Source organism: Pleurodeles waltl, chromosome 3_2, assembly GCF_031143425.1.
Source record: "Pleurodeles waltl isolate 20211129_DDA chromosome 3_2, aPleWal1.hap1.20221129, whole genome shotgun sequence".
Classification (NCBI taxonomy): Eukaryota; Metazoa; Chordata; class Amphibia; order Caudata; family Salamandridae; genus Pleurodeles; species Pleurodeles waltl.
The window spans coordinates 209,071,025-209,087,234 of NC_090441.1; the positions used below are offsets into that span (position 1 = coordinate 209,071,025).

General features: G+C 48.2%; 1 protein-coding gene across 1 annotated transcript in view; it reads right to left on the reverse strand.

Moving 5' to 3' along the window:
• The window catches only part of LOC138286783 (apolipoprotein L3-like), a 486,723-nt gene extending 471,459 nt beyond the window's left edge, over positions 1-15,264 (reverse strand). The window contains exon 1 of the mRNA XM_069227283.1: positions 15,199-15,264. The gene's annotated coding sequence lies outside the window, so the exon portion shown is untranslated. The remainder of the gene's footprint in view (positions 1-15,198) is intronic.
• Positions 15,265-16,210: the final 946 nt, after the last annotated feature.

A 16,210-nucleotide genomic window follows, 5' to 3' on the forward strand; every position in this document is an offset into this window, starting at 1 on the left:
CTTTTTGCCTGCCTCCCTCCACTGTTTGGACACTGTTTTGCTGGCTCTTAGACTCTGCGTACTTTACCACTGCTAACCAGTGCTAAAGTGCATATGCCCTCTCCCTTTTTAAACATGTTAACTTTGGATCATACCTGATTGGACTATTTAATTTACTTATAAGTCCCTAGTAATGTGCAGTATATGTGCCTAGGGCCTGTAGATTAAATGCTACTAGTGGGCCTGCAGCACTGGTTGTGCCACCCACTTAAGTAGCCCCCTTAACCTTGTCTCAGGCCTGCCATTGCAAGGCCTGTATGTGCAGTTTCACTGCCACTTCGACTTGGCATTTAAAAGTACTTGCCAAGCCTAGAACTCCCCTTTTTCTACATATAAGTCACCCCTAATGTGTACCCTAGGTAACCCCTAGAGCAGGGTGCTGTGTGGGTAAAAGGCAGGACATGTACTTGTGTAGTTATATGTCCTGGTAGTGTAAAACTCCTAAATTTGTTTTTACACTACGGTGAGGCCTGCTCCCTTCATAGGCTAACATTGGGGATGCCCTCATACATTGTTGAAGTGGCAGCTGCTGATCTGAAAGGAGCAGGAAGGTCATATTTAGTATGGCCAGAATGGTAAAACAAAATCCTGCTGACTAGTGAAGTCGGATTTAATATTACTATTCTAGAAATGCCACTTTTAGAACGTGAGCATTTCTTTGCACTTAAATCTTTCTGTGCCTTACAATAGACGTCTGGCTGGGCTTGGTTGACAGCTCCTTGTGCATTCACTCAGACACACCCCAAACACAGGGTACTCAGCCTCACTTGCATACATCTGCATTTTGAATGGGTCTTTCTGGGCTGGGAGGGTGGAGGGCCTGAAATCACACAAAGGACTGCCACACCCCCTACTGGGACCCTGGCAGACAGGACTGAACTGAAAGGGGACCTGGTGCACTTCTTAGCCACTCTTTGAAGTCTCCCCCACTTCAAAGGCACATTTGGCTATAAAACAGGGCCTCTGCCCTACCTCATCAGACACTTGCTGGAGAAGAAACCTGAAACAGAAACTACATCCTGCCAAGAAGAACTGCCTGGCTGCTCAAAGGACTCACCTGTCTGCTTTCTACAAAGGACTGCTGCCTTGCTGTTGGCCTGCTGCCTTGCTGAACTCTTGTCTGGCTGTGAAAGTGCTGTCATAGGGCTTGGATAGAGCTTGCCTCTTGTTCCCTGAAGTCTCAGGACCAAAAAGACTTCTCTTTTTCACTTGGACGCTTCGTGCGCCGAAATTTTAGACACACAGCTTGTTCCGCGGCGAGAAAAACGCTGCACACCGATGCTGATCGATGCGACGCCTTCTGGACGACCGGAACTTCGATGCACGGCCTCGCAAGGACAACACCGCCCGACCTCCAGAGGAGAAATCGACGCAACGCCTGCCGTGAGAGCGAAACTTCGACGCACAGCCCCGCAGAACGACGTGCAGCCGGAAAACAAGCAGGAGAATCCACGCACAGACCCGGGACATCTGGTAATCTCCGTGACCCACAGAAAGAGACTGTCCGCACGCCGGAAAACGATGCACGACTTCCCCGCATGAAAAATAACGACGCAAGTCTGTGTGTGCTGGGGAGAAATCGACGCGCACACCATTTTTCCACGTATCTCTTCTTCTGCGGCCCTCTGCAGAGATTTTCCACTCCAAACCAGGTACTTTGTGCTTGAAAGAGACTTTGGGCCAGATGTAGGAAGTTGGCAAATTGCGACTTGCAATTTGCGAGTCCGAGCGACTCGCAAATTGCAACTCGCAATTTGCTATGCAGAACGGTGTCTCAGACACCTTCTGCGAGTCGCTATGGGGTGGCAAAGACCCACCTCATTAATATTAATGAGGTGGGTCGCAAATTGCGGCCCCATAGCGACTATGGGCACTCACGGGTATGGAGGCCTGCTGTAGTCAGCAGACCTCCATGTCCGTGACTCCTTTTAAATAAAGCAGTTTTTTTTTCAAAGTGTAGCCCGTTTTCCTTGAAGGAAAACGAGCTGCACTTAGAAAAAAAAAACGAAACCTTTTGTTTCGGATTTTTTCAGGGCAGGTAGTGGTCCCTTGGACCACTACCTGCTCTGAAAAAATTATTTGGGATCCAGTCACAAAGGTTTGTGGGTTACCATCCACTTCAAGTGGATGGTAACTGCGACTCCATTGGAGTTGCATACCACTGCGACTCGCAAATAGGAAGGGAACACCCCTTCCTATTTGCGACTCTGAAATGCATTTTGCAAGTCGGTTCCGACTCGCAAAATGCATTTCTGCATAGCAAACACACGTTTGCGACTCAGAAACGGCGATTTTCACCGTTTGCGACTCGCAAACTATTTGCTACATCTGCCCCTTTGTTTGCTTTTTAAAGACTTAAGACACTTTATATCGCTTTCCAGTGATATCTCAACAATTACACATTGCATCTTTATTCGTTTTGATCTACAATTATCCTGATAAATATTATATATTTTTCTAAACACTGTGGGGTGTATTTTTGTGGTGCTATATTTGTGGTATTGTATGATTTATTGCACAAATACTTTACACATTGCCTTCTAAGTTAAGCCTGACTGCTCGTGCCAAGCTACCAGAGGGTGGGCACAGGCTAATTTTGGATTGTGTGTGACTTACCCTGACTAGAGTGAGGGTTCTTGCTTGGACAGAGGGTAACCTGACTGCCAACCAAAAACCCCATTTCTAACATTGGTGATCAGCGGGGAGGATAGGACTTGTATTTGTGCAGTGACATACAGTAGCTAAGTATTTCACTACCTACCCACAGTTGAAGGTCAACTTGATTTTTATCTCTTTTTTGCAAATTCGTTTTTCCTGACAATTTTCAAAAACTAAATCCTCACTCAACATGTCTCTGACGGGTCCCAAATAGGAGACTTTGACCTAGTCCTGTTGGATACATATACGGTCAAACAGCTAAGAGGGTTCTGCAGGGCACTGAGGGTACCCACCCAAGGGGCCTCCAAAAAGGAGGACTTTCAAGTGGCGCTGAGGGCCTGGGCAGAAGCCCATTTAGAGGAGGATGATGAGGAAGAGAAGCCAGAAAATGGCCCCTCAGAGGATTTGTTTCTATCAGTGGATGATGTTACCACTGCAATTGTGCCCCCTTCCAGACCAGGGAGCAGTTTCTCTGTGCAAAGCCTGACCACAGAGGAAAGGAGAGAGGAAAGGGAGTTCCAATTGCAAATGGCAAAACTGAAAATTGAGGCTCAACAGGAGGAAAGAAGGGCAGAGAGAGAAGCCAAACAAGCTGAAGCTGAAAGAGAAGCCAAAAAAGCTGAAAGAGCAGCCAAACAAGCTGAAGATGAAAGGGCAGCCAAACAGGTGGAAGCTGAAAGAGCTTTGGCTGAAAAGAAACTATTGTTGGCTCATGAACTGAGTCTCAAGGAGCTGGAGGTCAAGGCGAGACAGTCTGAATCCAGCAATAATGGTGGCAGCATACTGACAGGACCTGCTGGAGAAAAGAAGGTTCGTATACCCAAAAATGTGGTGCCCAGTTTTTTGGTGGGAGATGAAATAGATAAATGGTTAGCTGCTTATGAAGTTGCACTAAGGGCTCATGAGGTTCTTGAAGGGCAATGGGGGGTAGCTATGTGGGGTTATGTGCCGCCATTGGGGAGGGACACACTTCTCACATTGGATCAACCTGATCAAAACACATACCCACTTCAGAAAGCCATTTTACTTGCCAAGTTTGGGCTGACCCCTGAGGGATACCGTCAGAGGTTCAGGGACAGCACCAAACAAACCACACAAACATGGGTAGATTTCTTTGACTTTTCCAGTAAGGCACTGAATAGATGGTTGCGGGGCAACAAAGTAGATAATTATAAAAGGTTATATGACTTGATTCTGAGAGAGCATATACTCAATGTTACCTATACAGAGTTGCGCCAGCACTTGGTAGATAGTAAGCTGACTAATCCCAGGAAGCTTGCTGAGGAGGCGGACCTCCGGGTTAGCACCAGAGTGTCCAAAAAGGTACCTGGGGGAGGGGAGGGGAAACACTCACAAAGGTGGTCAGGGTTCCCAACTGAAGAAAGAGGGGGAAGATCAACTTACAGATAAGGAACTCTCAAAAGCCCCCCAAAAGAATTCCCAGGGAGGGGGTGGCAACCATTCCTTTTCCAGATTTGGGAAAAAGCCAGGGACATATGTTAGGTCAGGGAAATCCAACCCCAAATGCATGGAGTGTTACCAGTATGGTCACTATAAAGGCCAACCCCAGTACTCCAAGAGGGCAGCGTCCACTACCGGACAGACACCTGGGTTGACTAGTGTAACACTTGGGGGGGGAGATCGACCCAGATAGCTTTGGGGAGCAGGTAGAGATTTCCCTAGTGTCCCTGGGAGAAACAGAAATGGTGCCCAAAGCCCACATGCCCCGAAATACTTCCAAGTACAGGCAGTGGGTCACCATTATTGGGCATAAGGTGGAGGCTCTGCGTGACACAGGAGCCAGTATGACTACTATCCAGAGTCAGCTGGTGTCAACAGAGCAGAAAGTCCCTAATACATTCCACCAGGTCATAGTCGCTGCCAATCGTGAGAGTCACCTACCAGTGGCTCTGGTTCCCTTTGAGGGGGCGGGGGGGTGGTCTCGGGTACTCTGAAAGTAGCTGTGAGTCCTGCCATGCCTGTAGATTGTCTGTTAGGCAATGATCTTGAGCATACTGCTTGGAAAGAAGTAGAGCTCAGATCTCACCTGGAGATGTTAGGGTTACCTGAGTGGGTCTGCATGACCATACAGTCCATGGCTGCCCAGGAAGGGAGTCAAGGGCGTCTGGAGCCTGGAAAGATGGCCCAGACAGCTGCCAAAAGGGAGGGCCAGGGGCACGGGAAACCCACCTCCAATGTTCCCACGGTGGTAGACGAGGCCCCTGAGGAGGAGGAGGAGGCCCCTGAGCCAACTGGGGAGGACATAGCTGCCCTGGGTAACCTACCTGAACTTGCTGGCTGGCAAGTAGAGGGGGGCCAACCAGGGAAGCATTCTGCAAGGCACAGAAAGAATGCCCCACCCTTGAGGGTCTGAGGAATCAGGCCCCAGACCACGCAGCAGGTGACGCCTCTGGCGCTCACCATAGTTACTGGGAGAATGATCTCCTTTACAGTGAGCGTAGGATTCCAGGTCCTGGGGCACACTGTGTGCTGGTGGTCCCCCAGTGTTACCGGAAATGCCTACTAGGCCTGGCTCACGACATTCCCCTGGCAGGACACCTGGGCCAAGACAAGAACTTTGACAGGCTTGACACCCACTTTCATTGGCCCAGAATGAGGAAAGCCTCAGATAACTTCTGCAGAGCTTGCCCCACCTGCCAGGCTAGTGGGAAGACAGGGAAATGGCTTAAAGCTCCCCTGCTCCCACTCCCAGTCGTTGGCACCCCCTTTGAAAGGGTGGGCATCGACATTGTTGGTCCCTTGGACGCCAAAACTGCCTTGGGCAACAGGTTTATCCTGGTTTTGGTGGACCATGCCACCCGCTATCCAGAGGCAATCCCTCTGAGAACAGTGACTGCACAGGTGGTGACCAGAGCCCTGTTGGGAATATTTACCCGTGTGGGAGTCCCTAAGGAGGTTGTGTCTGACAGGAGCACAAACTTCATGTCTGCATACATGAAGACCATGTGGGATGAGTGTGGGGTGACCTACCGGTTTACCACCCCTTATCATCCTCAAACCAATGGGCTTGTTGAGAGATTCAACCAGACCCTGAAAGGCATGATTGGTGGCCTGACTGAGGCCATGAGGCGTAAGTGGGACGTCCTCTTACCCTGCCTGTTTGCTTATAGAGGGGTGCCCCAAAAAGGGGTGGGGTTCAGCCCCTTTGAGCTTCTCTATGGTCACCCTGTTAGGGGACCCCTAAGCATTGTTAAGGAGGGCTGGGAGAAAGCTCCCCAGGCACCTCCCCAGGATGTGGTCAGCTACATGCTGGCCCTCCGCAAACAAACCCAACGCTTCTGGAAGCAGGCTCAGAGTAACCTTGAGGCCAGTCAAGAGGTGATGAAGGAGTGGTATTGACCAGAAGGCCACTCTAGTTGAGTTCTCACCTGGAGACAAAGTTTGGGTGATGGAGCCAGTAGAGCCCAGGGCTCTCCAGGACCGCTGGACTGGCCCCTTTGAGATCAAGGAGCGTAAAGGGGAGGCCACTTACCTAGTGGACCTCAAGACCCCTAGGTACCCGCTAAGGGTCCTCCATCACAACCGGCTCAAACCTCACTTTGAGAGGTCAGTATGCTCCTGGTCACAGATGAGGGCATGGAAGAGGAGAGTGAACCTCTCCCCGACCTCCTCGCTGTTAAAGAAGGGGATGGGTCAGTAGGGGGTGTCATTATCTCTGACTCCAACCCAGAGAGGGGACTGCTATGAGCTGTTAGAGCAGTTCTCCCCCCTGTTCTCCCTTACTCCTGGACTAACCCACCTCTGTGTGCATGACATTGACACAGGTGACAGTCCCCCTGTAAAGAACAAAATGTACAAGTTGTCGGATAAGGTGAAGGCCAGCATCAAGGAGGAGGTCTCCAAGATGTTGACTTTGGGGGTTATTGAGAAATCCAGTAGTCCCTGGGCCAGCCCTGTGGTATTGGTTCCCAAGGCTACTGCCCCGGATGCGAAGCCAGAACTCCGGTTCTGTGTGGACTACCGGGGTCTCAATTCAGTCACCCGGACTGATGCTCACCCCATCCCCCGAGCTCATGAGCTCATTGACAGGCTAGGCGCTGCCAAGTTCCTGAGTACGTTCGATCTTACTTCCGGGTACTGGCAGATTGGCCTGACTGAGGGGGCTAAAGAAAGATCCGCTTTTTCCACCCCTGATGGCCACTACCAATTCCGGGTGATGCCATTTGGGCTGAAAAATGCCCCTGCTACCTTTCAACTGTTGGTTAACGGGGTCCTCGCTGGTAAAGATGACTTTTGTGCAGCTTACCTGGACGACATAGCTGTCTACAGTTCCAGCTGGGAGGAACACCTGCTCCACCTCAAGGAGGTGCTTCAGGCTCTGCAACAGGCAGGCCTGACTATCAAGGCTAGTAAGTGCCAGATTGGACAGGGTTCCGTGGTGTTCTTGGGACACCTAGTAGGTGGTGGCAAGGTGCAGCCACTCCAGGCCAAGATTGAAACTATCAAGGCCTGGCAACCACCTAGAACACAGACTGAGGTGAGAGCATTTTTGGGCCTCACTGAATACTACCGCAGGTTCGTCAAGGGCTATGGTACCATTGTGTCCCCCTTGACAGAACTCACTTCCAAGAAACAACCTAGGTTGGTGAATTGGACAGAGGCCTATCAGAAAGCCTTTGATTCTCTGAAGGAAGCCATGTGCACGGCCCCCGTGGTCAAGGCCCCGGACAACTCCCAGGAATGTATTGTGCAGACAGACGCTTCAGAGCATGGCATAGGGGCTGTTCTAGCACAGCTGAATGAGGAGGGCTCAGACCAACCAGTAGTCTTTATTAGCAGAAGACTATTACCACAGGAACAAAGGTGGAGTGCTATTGAGAGAGAAGCATTTTCTGTCGTCTGGGCACTGAAGAAGCTAAGACCCTACCTGTTTGGGACTCACTTCCGGGTTCAGACAGACCACAGGCCCCTCAGATGGCTCATGCAGATGAGGGGTGAGAATCCAAAACTCTTGAGATGGTCCATTTCCCTACAGGGGATGGACTTTACGGTGGAGCATCGCCCAGGGGTTGACCACGCCAATGCGGATGGTCTCTCCAGATACTTACGCCTTAGCGATGAGAGCTCCCAGGAGGTCGGGTAGCTCTCCCCACTTTCAGATGGGGGGACACATGTTAGACCTGACATGCCTTAGGGTGGTCACCCCTAACTTTTTGCCTGCCTCACCCCACTTTTTGGACCCTGTTTTGCTGGCTTTTAGACCCTGCGCACTTTACCACTGCTAACCAGTGCTAAAGTGCATATGCTCTCTCCCTTTTTAAACATGGTAACTTTGGATCATACCTGATTGGACTATTTAATTTACTTATATGTCCCTAGTAATGTGCACTATATGTGCCTAGGGCCTGTAGATTAAATGCTACTAGTGGGCCTGCAGCACTGGTTGTGCCACCCACTTAAGTAGCCCCCTTAACCTTTTCTCAGGCCTGCGATTGCAAGGCCTGTGTGTGCAGTTTCACTGCCACATCGACTTGGCATTTAAAAGTACTTGCCAAGCATAGAACTCCCCTTTTTCTACATATGTCACCCCTAGAGCAGGGTGCTGTGTGGGTAAAAGGCAGGACATGTACCTGTGTAGTTTTACATCCTGGTAGTGTAAAACTCCTAAATTCGTTTTTACACTACTGTGAGGCCTGCTCCCTTCATAGGCTAACATTGGGGCTGCCCTCATACATTGTTGAAGTGGCAGCTGCTGATCTGAAAGGAGCAGGAAGGTCACATTTAGTATGGCCAGAATGGTAATACAAAATCCTGCTGACTGGTGAAGTCGGATTTAATATTACTATTCTAGAAATGCCACTTTTAGAAAGTGAGCATTTCTTTGCACTTAAATCTTTCTGTGCCTTATAATCCACGTCTGGCTGGGCTTGGTTGACAGCTCCTTGTGCATTCACTCAGACACACCCCAAACACAGGGTACTCAGCCTCACTTGCATACATCTGCATTTTGAATGGGTCTTCCTGGGCTGGGAGGGTGGAGGGCCTGCTCTCACACAAAGGACTGCCACACCCCCTACTGGGACCCTGGCAGACAGGATTGAACTGAAAGGGGACCTGGTGCACTTCTTAGCCACTCTTTGAAGTCTCACCCACTTCAAAGGCACATTTGGGTATAAAACAGCCCTACCTCAGACACATGCTGGAGAAGAAACCTGAACCAGAAACTACATCCTGCCAAGAAGAACTGCCTGGCTGCTCAAAGGACTCACCTGTCTGCTTTCTACAAAGGACTGCTGCCTTGCTGTTGGCCTGCTGCCTTGCTGAACTCTTGTTTGGCTGTGAAAGTGCTCTCCAAGGGCTTGGATAGAGCTTGCCTCCTGTTCCCTGAAGTCTCAGGACCAAAAAGACTTATCGTTTTCACTTGGACGCTTCGTGCACCGAATTTTCCACGCACAGCTTGTTTCACGGCGAGAAAAACGCCACACACCGACGCTGATGGACGCAACGTCTTCGGGACGACCGGAACTTCGACGCACGGCCTCGCAAGGACAACGCCGCCCGACCTCCAGAGGAGAAATCGACGCGACGCCTGCCTTGAGAGCAAAACTTCGAGGCACAGCCCCGCAGAACGACGTGCAGCCGGAAAACAAGCAGGAGAATCCACGCACAGACCCGGGACATCTGGTAATCCCGCGACCCACAGATAGAGACTGTCCGCGCACAGGAAAACGACGCACGACTTCCCCGCGTGAAAAATAACGACGCAAGTCCATGTGTGCTGGGGAGAAATCGACGCACACACCATTTTTCCACGTATCTCTTCTTCTGCGGCCCTCCGCAGAGATTTTCTACTCCAAACCAGGTACTTTGTGCTTGAAAGAGACTTTGTTTACTTTTTAAAGACTTAAGACACTTTATATCGCTTTCCAGTGATATCTCAACAATTTCACATTGCATCTTTATTCGTTTTGTTCTACAATTATCCTGATAATATTATATATTTTTCTAAACACTGTGTGGTGTATTTTTGTGGTGCTAGATTGTGGTATTGTATGATTTATTGCACAAATACTATACACATTGCCTTCTAAGTTAAGCCTGACTGCTCGTGCCAAGCTACCAGAGGGTGGGCACAGGCTAATTTTGGATTGTATGTGACTTACACTGACTAGAGAGAGGGTTCTTGCTTGGACAGAGGGTAACCTGACTGCCAATAAAAAAAACCCATTTCAAACAGTATTGTAGTCTGGTCCTGAATTTGGTATCCTCTTTGGCGTCTTTGGATTTGGCCTACAGATCGGTAAATAATTATAGATCTGCCATTTCTGTTGGTCATTTACCGGTGGAGAGTAAACCCACTGGGGAGCTTCCCATTGTGTGTAATCTCCTAAAAGGCATCCGGATGTCCAATCCACCTTGCCATCCACATTCCATCCTATGGGATGACAATGTGGTTTTGCGTTTTTTAGAATCCTGGCCTGATAATAGATTTCTGCCCAGAAAGCAACTCTCTGCTAAATTCGCCACTTTACTATTTGATTTTGTATAAACGAGTTTCGGATGTTAAAGCCCTAGACTTACGGGTACAATTTTCTCTACTAAAGGGGTAACTTTCTTTATTTCTTATTGTACCAAATGCAACTCCAAATTGGTTTCTTACCCTAATTGTGAGGATAATCCTAAACTCTGCATGGTACAATGTCTGAAAGTGTACGAGGTATGTACGGAAGAATTTCGTTCTGATATGGGGGGGGTCAAGTGCTAATTTCTTTAGTCAAACCTTACCTTCCTGTTACATCAGCGACTTTGGCTAGATGGGTAACATGGCTATTAAGTGAAGCTGGCACTGACATTTCCAAGTTTGGGGCTCATTCTACAAGAAGAAACACGGCGTCTAAGTCTTTTTCGTTAGGGACTTGCCTAGAAGACATAATGAAGGTGGCAGACTGGTCCCCTGAGTCTATGTCTAATTCTTTTTATTATAAGCCTATTATCGATATTGCTTAAGTTGTGGTGGGACAGCTTTAAGAAGCATAATCGGAGCCTCCGGTCCTGACAAAGAATTTAAAAAAATTCTAGCATTTGCATTTTCAATTCTATTAAGGACGCGAAGGCGAGGATTATCCTGTTTGCACATTGATTCAGATTTTTTATATCTATGATATTACCGTCAGTTGATCATTCTATGTTCCCGTTCTGATATACCCTTATTGTGCTCTTCTCACCTAATGTTATTTTTGGATTATGACGTGAAATATGTTTTGGTATCAGATTTTATGGCTCTGATTTTTTATTTTATTTTATAGATAACAAGGACAAATGAACCAATTTCTTTAAGCGGATGGAGACATCCAGGTGTTCTTACTGTTTGGAGTCCGTCAAGCTTCTGCTGTTCATGAAGAAGCGCTGTACTTGTGGAGGCCGAAAACTGGATTCGCGGCTCTTGGGACTTGCAAATTCTGTTTGCTGATGGATAGTTTACTCTTTGGGTGTTGTTATCTGTTTGGACCTTACGCAAAAAAAGAGGAGGGGGAAGTGTGTTTACCTGTTTATATAGGACAGTAGCTCTATGGTTGATCACATGATGTACTGATTCATGGGATTTGAAGTATTTGTTTTCTCTTGTTTCTAATTGGCTGCTGAGTAAATTAAAGTGAAGGAAGAAAAGCATAATCCTTGCCTCCATGTCCTTAATAGAATTGAACAATTCTTAATAGGAATGCTAGAAAACATTTTATTCCTCTCCCTTTCCGCTGCCCCCAAGCCCCTCTTGTGTGCCAGCTTGTGGTATTGAGAGAGCGTAGCTTATATATATTCTATATTAACATGCAATGTTTATGAATTAATGTGTGATAATGCCGCATAGAAACAGAAGTAGTGAATTTTGCTTAAACATGCACTCGAAATGTGACCACATGGACTAATGATGATGACTAAAATGTTTATAAATGTTATACTGAATAAGTTTTTTACTAATTATTAATAATTGCGTTATTGAGTTTGTGCTGAAATCCTTGTAGGCCTTAAGTTAGCATGAGCCGAAGCTTAGCTGCTTGGCTCTCATATTAAATGTATTTTTCCTATCTTGCAGTATGCTGACTCGCAAAGACATGACCTCTTGTTTTCTTCAAACTAGAAGCCGAAATGTAACCATAGTAGATCCATTCCCATGAATTCTTCATTGCTTGTAGAAAATATTAGACAAAATGAAACAGTGTAGATTAATGTAATGTACAAGGTCGTTCAAACTGGTGAAGACAATGGAGCTACTGACCAAAAGATGTGCAAAGAATTACAAAAAGATGAAATCATACCGGATGTGCCACCTCTGAAGACATCGAACACGAGGACCAATGAAAAGCTTGTATAATAATATGGGGTGAAAGATTAATGACATAATCTGTTTTCTAATAGGGTAAAGATAGCGGGGTATAACAAATATCCAATAGAATTTTAGGGGAATGTACAATGAAAAAGGGATAAAAACCCATGACACAGGGAGCCATTTAGAATTAGGTAGGGAATGCTATTGATTTTATCCAGAAACTTTGTCACTCTATTTGGCGACATACTTGGTTTTACTTAAACCATCCTTTTCCTTAGATTGCCCATTTACGCTTTACCTCCTGATGAGGGAAGTGCCCCATTTTGCCCCGGAGCTTAGTTCTGACTGATGGCGAATTGACTGATGTCCTGAAGACGAAGAATGAACCTGTGCGCTGACCTAAGCCTTGGAGGGTAATTATTGTAATTGTAAATGTAATCGTATTTATATAGCGCTTACTACCCCTGACGAGGCGTCGAAGCGCTTTTCGATGAGTAGCACGCTACTCCGGTACCCAAACAAGAATTAGTGATGGATTAGTATAATTTAATAAGGAGTACAGTTTTAGTATTATTATGAGTTAATTTGAGTTGCGGATATGAGAGTTTGTTAGTTAGATTGACTGGAGTAATGGAGGGGTGGAGGAGGAAAGAAATCCAGAAGTGTTAATTGGGAGTTTATCCTTCATTTACTCAATCCAAAGGCTTGAGATGAATAAAAGGGGGGCGGAGGGGAAAGAGGATGTGGAAGGGTTAGGGAGAGCATATTAGCAGGGTGAGATGAATGCAGGAGAATTTAGTAGGGTTGTGTGGGAGGTCACAGAGGTAGAGTGAGGTTTGGTGAGTTAGATGTGGGGGTGGAGGGATGAGCTTAGGCAGAGATATTTAGGAGATGAAAGTGGTCGAAGGGATTTGGGATGAGTCCGAGTGAGAATGGAGGATAGTTTGATAGAGACATGACATAAGAGTGATGAGTAGATAAGTGTGATAAAAAGAGAGCAGAAATTCATAGAAACATGCCAGGCACAGAAACAACATATACACATACATACACATATATATATATATTTATACACACACACATGACTATACACACACATCTGCACATACAATACATAATTAGAATCATGGGTAAAAAATACTTAGTCGTCCATCCATCATCCTGGTAAAAGGCGGGAACTCCCCCACCTACCTCGAGGGTGGACGGGGCGTGGCCCAGCGGGCGGAGCCCACAGGTGCTCCACAAAGGGAGAAACCCTCCACTCTGTGTCTCCAGCAGAGGAAGACAGAACCCGCGCGTCCCAGTCAGACACAGACCACGCTCCAGCACATCATCAGCTCACCTCCAGGAAGGATTCCAGATCTCCTCCGCCATGGGATCTCTGAGCGCACAGCCACGCCCCGCCCCATCCCTGCTAAGCCCAAGAGCCAGGGTGGGCCGTCCTTTCCAGAAGGTGAGCTTCAACCGCGGCATCTGCCGTTTCCACATTGTACACTAGGGTACGTGATGGGCCACGGGGGCAAAACGTCTTCAGCAACCTTGTGTGCCCCCGGCAATGTCATTGCCACTAGTGCGTCCCTGCGGAGATGTCCTCGCGCCCCTGCGCATCAACAACGCACCACGCGAGTCGGCGGCAAACGCAGTGGGGTCGCCTTGGAAAGCTGTCCATCATCCTGGCAAGAGGCGGGAATTCCCCTACCTACTTCGAGGGTGGACGGGGCGTGGCTCAGCGGGCGGAGCTTACAGGTGCTGACACTGCATTTGTGATTTGTCTGTTTGCTTTTCCTTTCTAGGTACCAACTGCTTACTTTTGACAGAGACCATAGTTAGATGTTTTCCAAATTGGTGTTCTAAATTGTTTTGCATGAAGCCCAACATGCCAATGCTAATTAGCAGTTAGGACAGGTGCTCACTAAATTGACGCAAATAGACAAACAACCAAATCTATGCTTTGTTGAACTGACGCGTTATTGGCACTTGGCTATATTGATCTATGTTTACGCTGTGTTATGTTTTGATGTTTATGATTCTCGCCTTAATGAAATCTTATCAAGGTTGCCATATCGTGACTATGCTATTATGTTTCTTGGTTTTGAGATTTACGCACCTGCTTTTAAAACTGTAACCAATAGGGAATACAATTCATAAAATTCTACTAAACTGGTGTGGTTATTCATGACTGCAAGGTCATGGTAGTGTTTTGAATTGATTAATGACTGACTAAAGTGAAATGTATTGTTGTGATAAAATTGATGACATCATAGACATATTGATTAGCTATCTCGTCCTAAGGTGTCTCTCAACAGGGTCAAAAGATCCATTGGCCTAAAACGAGTCCTGATGTATAATAAATTATCATAAAGGGACGCGTTAACAGTTCAATATATTTCAACATCATGCACCAGCTGATTGTTGGAAATGTGACGCTCACCCCATCCCCCCCCCTCCCCCCCAAAAAATAACCTTAAAGACCAAGCTACATCCCTGTACACATGTCTCTAGCCAGAACCACCAAGGACCGAGGCTGCGCTGGGCCACAAACAGAGGGCACCGATGGACCTGGCTCTCTCAATGCTGACAGACTGGGGCGCTTTATGTTGGCATGGCCGCGCCTCGTCATGAATGTAACACCTTGACCAAAACTAGGCACAGAAGGAGGGTCAACACCTCCCGGTTGTTGCGGGTTTCGGACGGACACCCGTTGCAGTGGCGCGGTCGTTGGTTTGCAGGAAGGGAACAACTAGAGAGCGCCCAGAAGGATAATGTAAACTCATAGAAGGTTGGCGCTATAAAAACTAAAGAACATAGCTTAAGTGTGTGCCAAGTCAGAAAGCAGGCAGGAAAGAAGCAGGAGGCCCTTCCAGAGCAGGGGAAGAACCTCCAATTGTGCAGGAGGAGTAGTGGCACCGTCGCCTGGAGGTGTGAGGGTCTCAGCCCTTGTCTGACTATAAGGTGGGCGCTTGATTTCCTTGTTTCCCGGTGTTGCGGTTAGAAGGAGCATGCAATTCCTAACGACAAAGCGCGCGTACCAGTCGCATAACAAAGCCCCCTCCCCCCGCAGTGCGGGGGCTGTCGAGCTCCACGGGGGCCCACTCACCACAGTACAGTGGTGTGCAGGCCCCTGCCTGGGTCCGTCCGGGGAGACCCCTTCAGGTACTGGGGGTGGGAGGCGCTTAAGTTTTGTTACTCTCCTGGCGCGTACCAGAGCTGCTCACCTGCTGCAGCTGGGAATGGGTCCTTCAGGTGGAGATCCGGCAGGGTGTCTGCTGACCTGGGGCGACGAGGGTCTGTCTGTCTGCTCGTGTTCTGTTCATGTGCTGTCAGCATCCTGCTGCAGAGGAAACCACCACCCACAGGTGGAAGTGAAAGGGCAGCTTGAGGCCGAGGGGTGTTTACTGCTGGCTCTCAGCCCTGGGACAAGCAGAACTGAAGTAACTTATATCGGGCTTTCACGGGCCGCCTCTAGGCGCTACTCACCACCCACAGATTGAAGTGAAAGAGCAGCTTGAGGCGAGAGGTGTTTACTGCTGGCTTTAAGCAGAGGGACAAGCAGATCTGAAGTAACTTATATCGCCCTTTCAAAGGCCGCCTCTAGGCGCTACTCACCACCCACAGATAGAAGTGAAAGAGAAGCTTCAGGCCGAGGGGTGTTTAGTGCTGGCTCTCAGCCCTGGGACAAGCAGAACGGAAGTCATTTATATCGAGCTTTCACAGGGAAACTCAACCGTGCAACACAGGCTATCAGGGCCGTAGCCTGGGGGGGGGGGGGTAGCGAGGGGCCAGGCGAGTCCATTCTCGGCGTGTGAGCGTGCACCCCCCTCTAAATGTGAAGCCTTGAACTTTCCAAAGTTTACAGGTCTCATTTTGTTTCTGTCTTGTTCCTGCGTAGTCCCAATCTCAGGCTTCCATTTGTCTAGTGCCTGGAGCTCCGGGTCAAAGCTCCTGCTGCTGTCGTAGCGCTACTTTGCACACGTCTGACCCAGTGCTTGAAATGGAAAAATAGAAGTGCAGGTGCTCTGTACCAGAGTACCTGCTTGTTTCTGAGAAGTGCCGGTACTCTCTAATTAAAAGTATCAAGATTTCTCTGAGAAGAGCCGGTACTCTCCCTCTCAAAACACAAAAGAGGCGGTCCTCAGTACCGGACCATATAAAGCGCAGACTCTGACCTATGCATTGGTGCTGGCTGATGGGAGCGTCATCGCGCTTGCATTTAAGCCTCACTACACG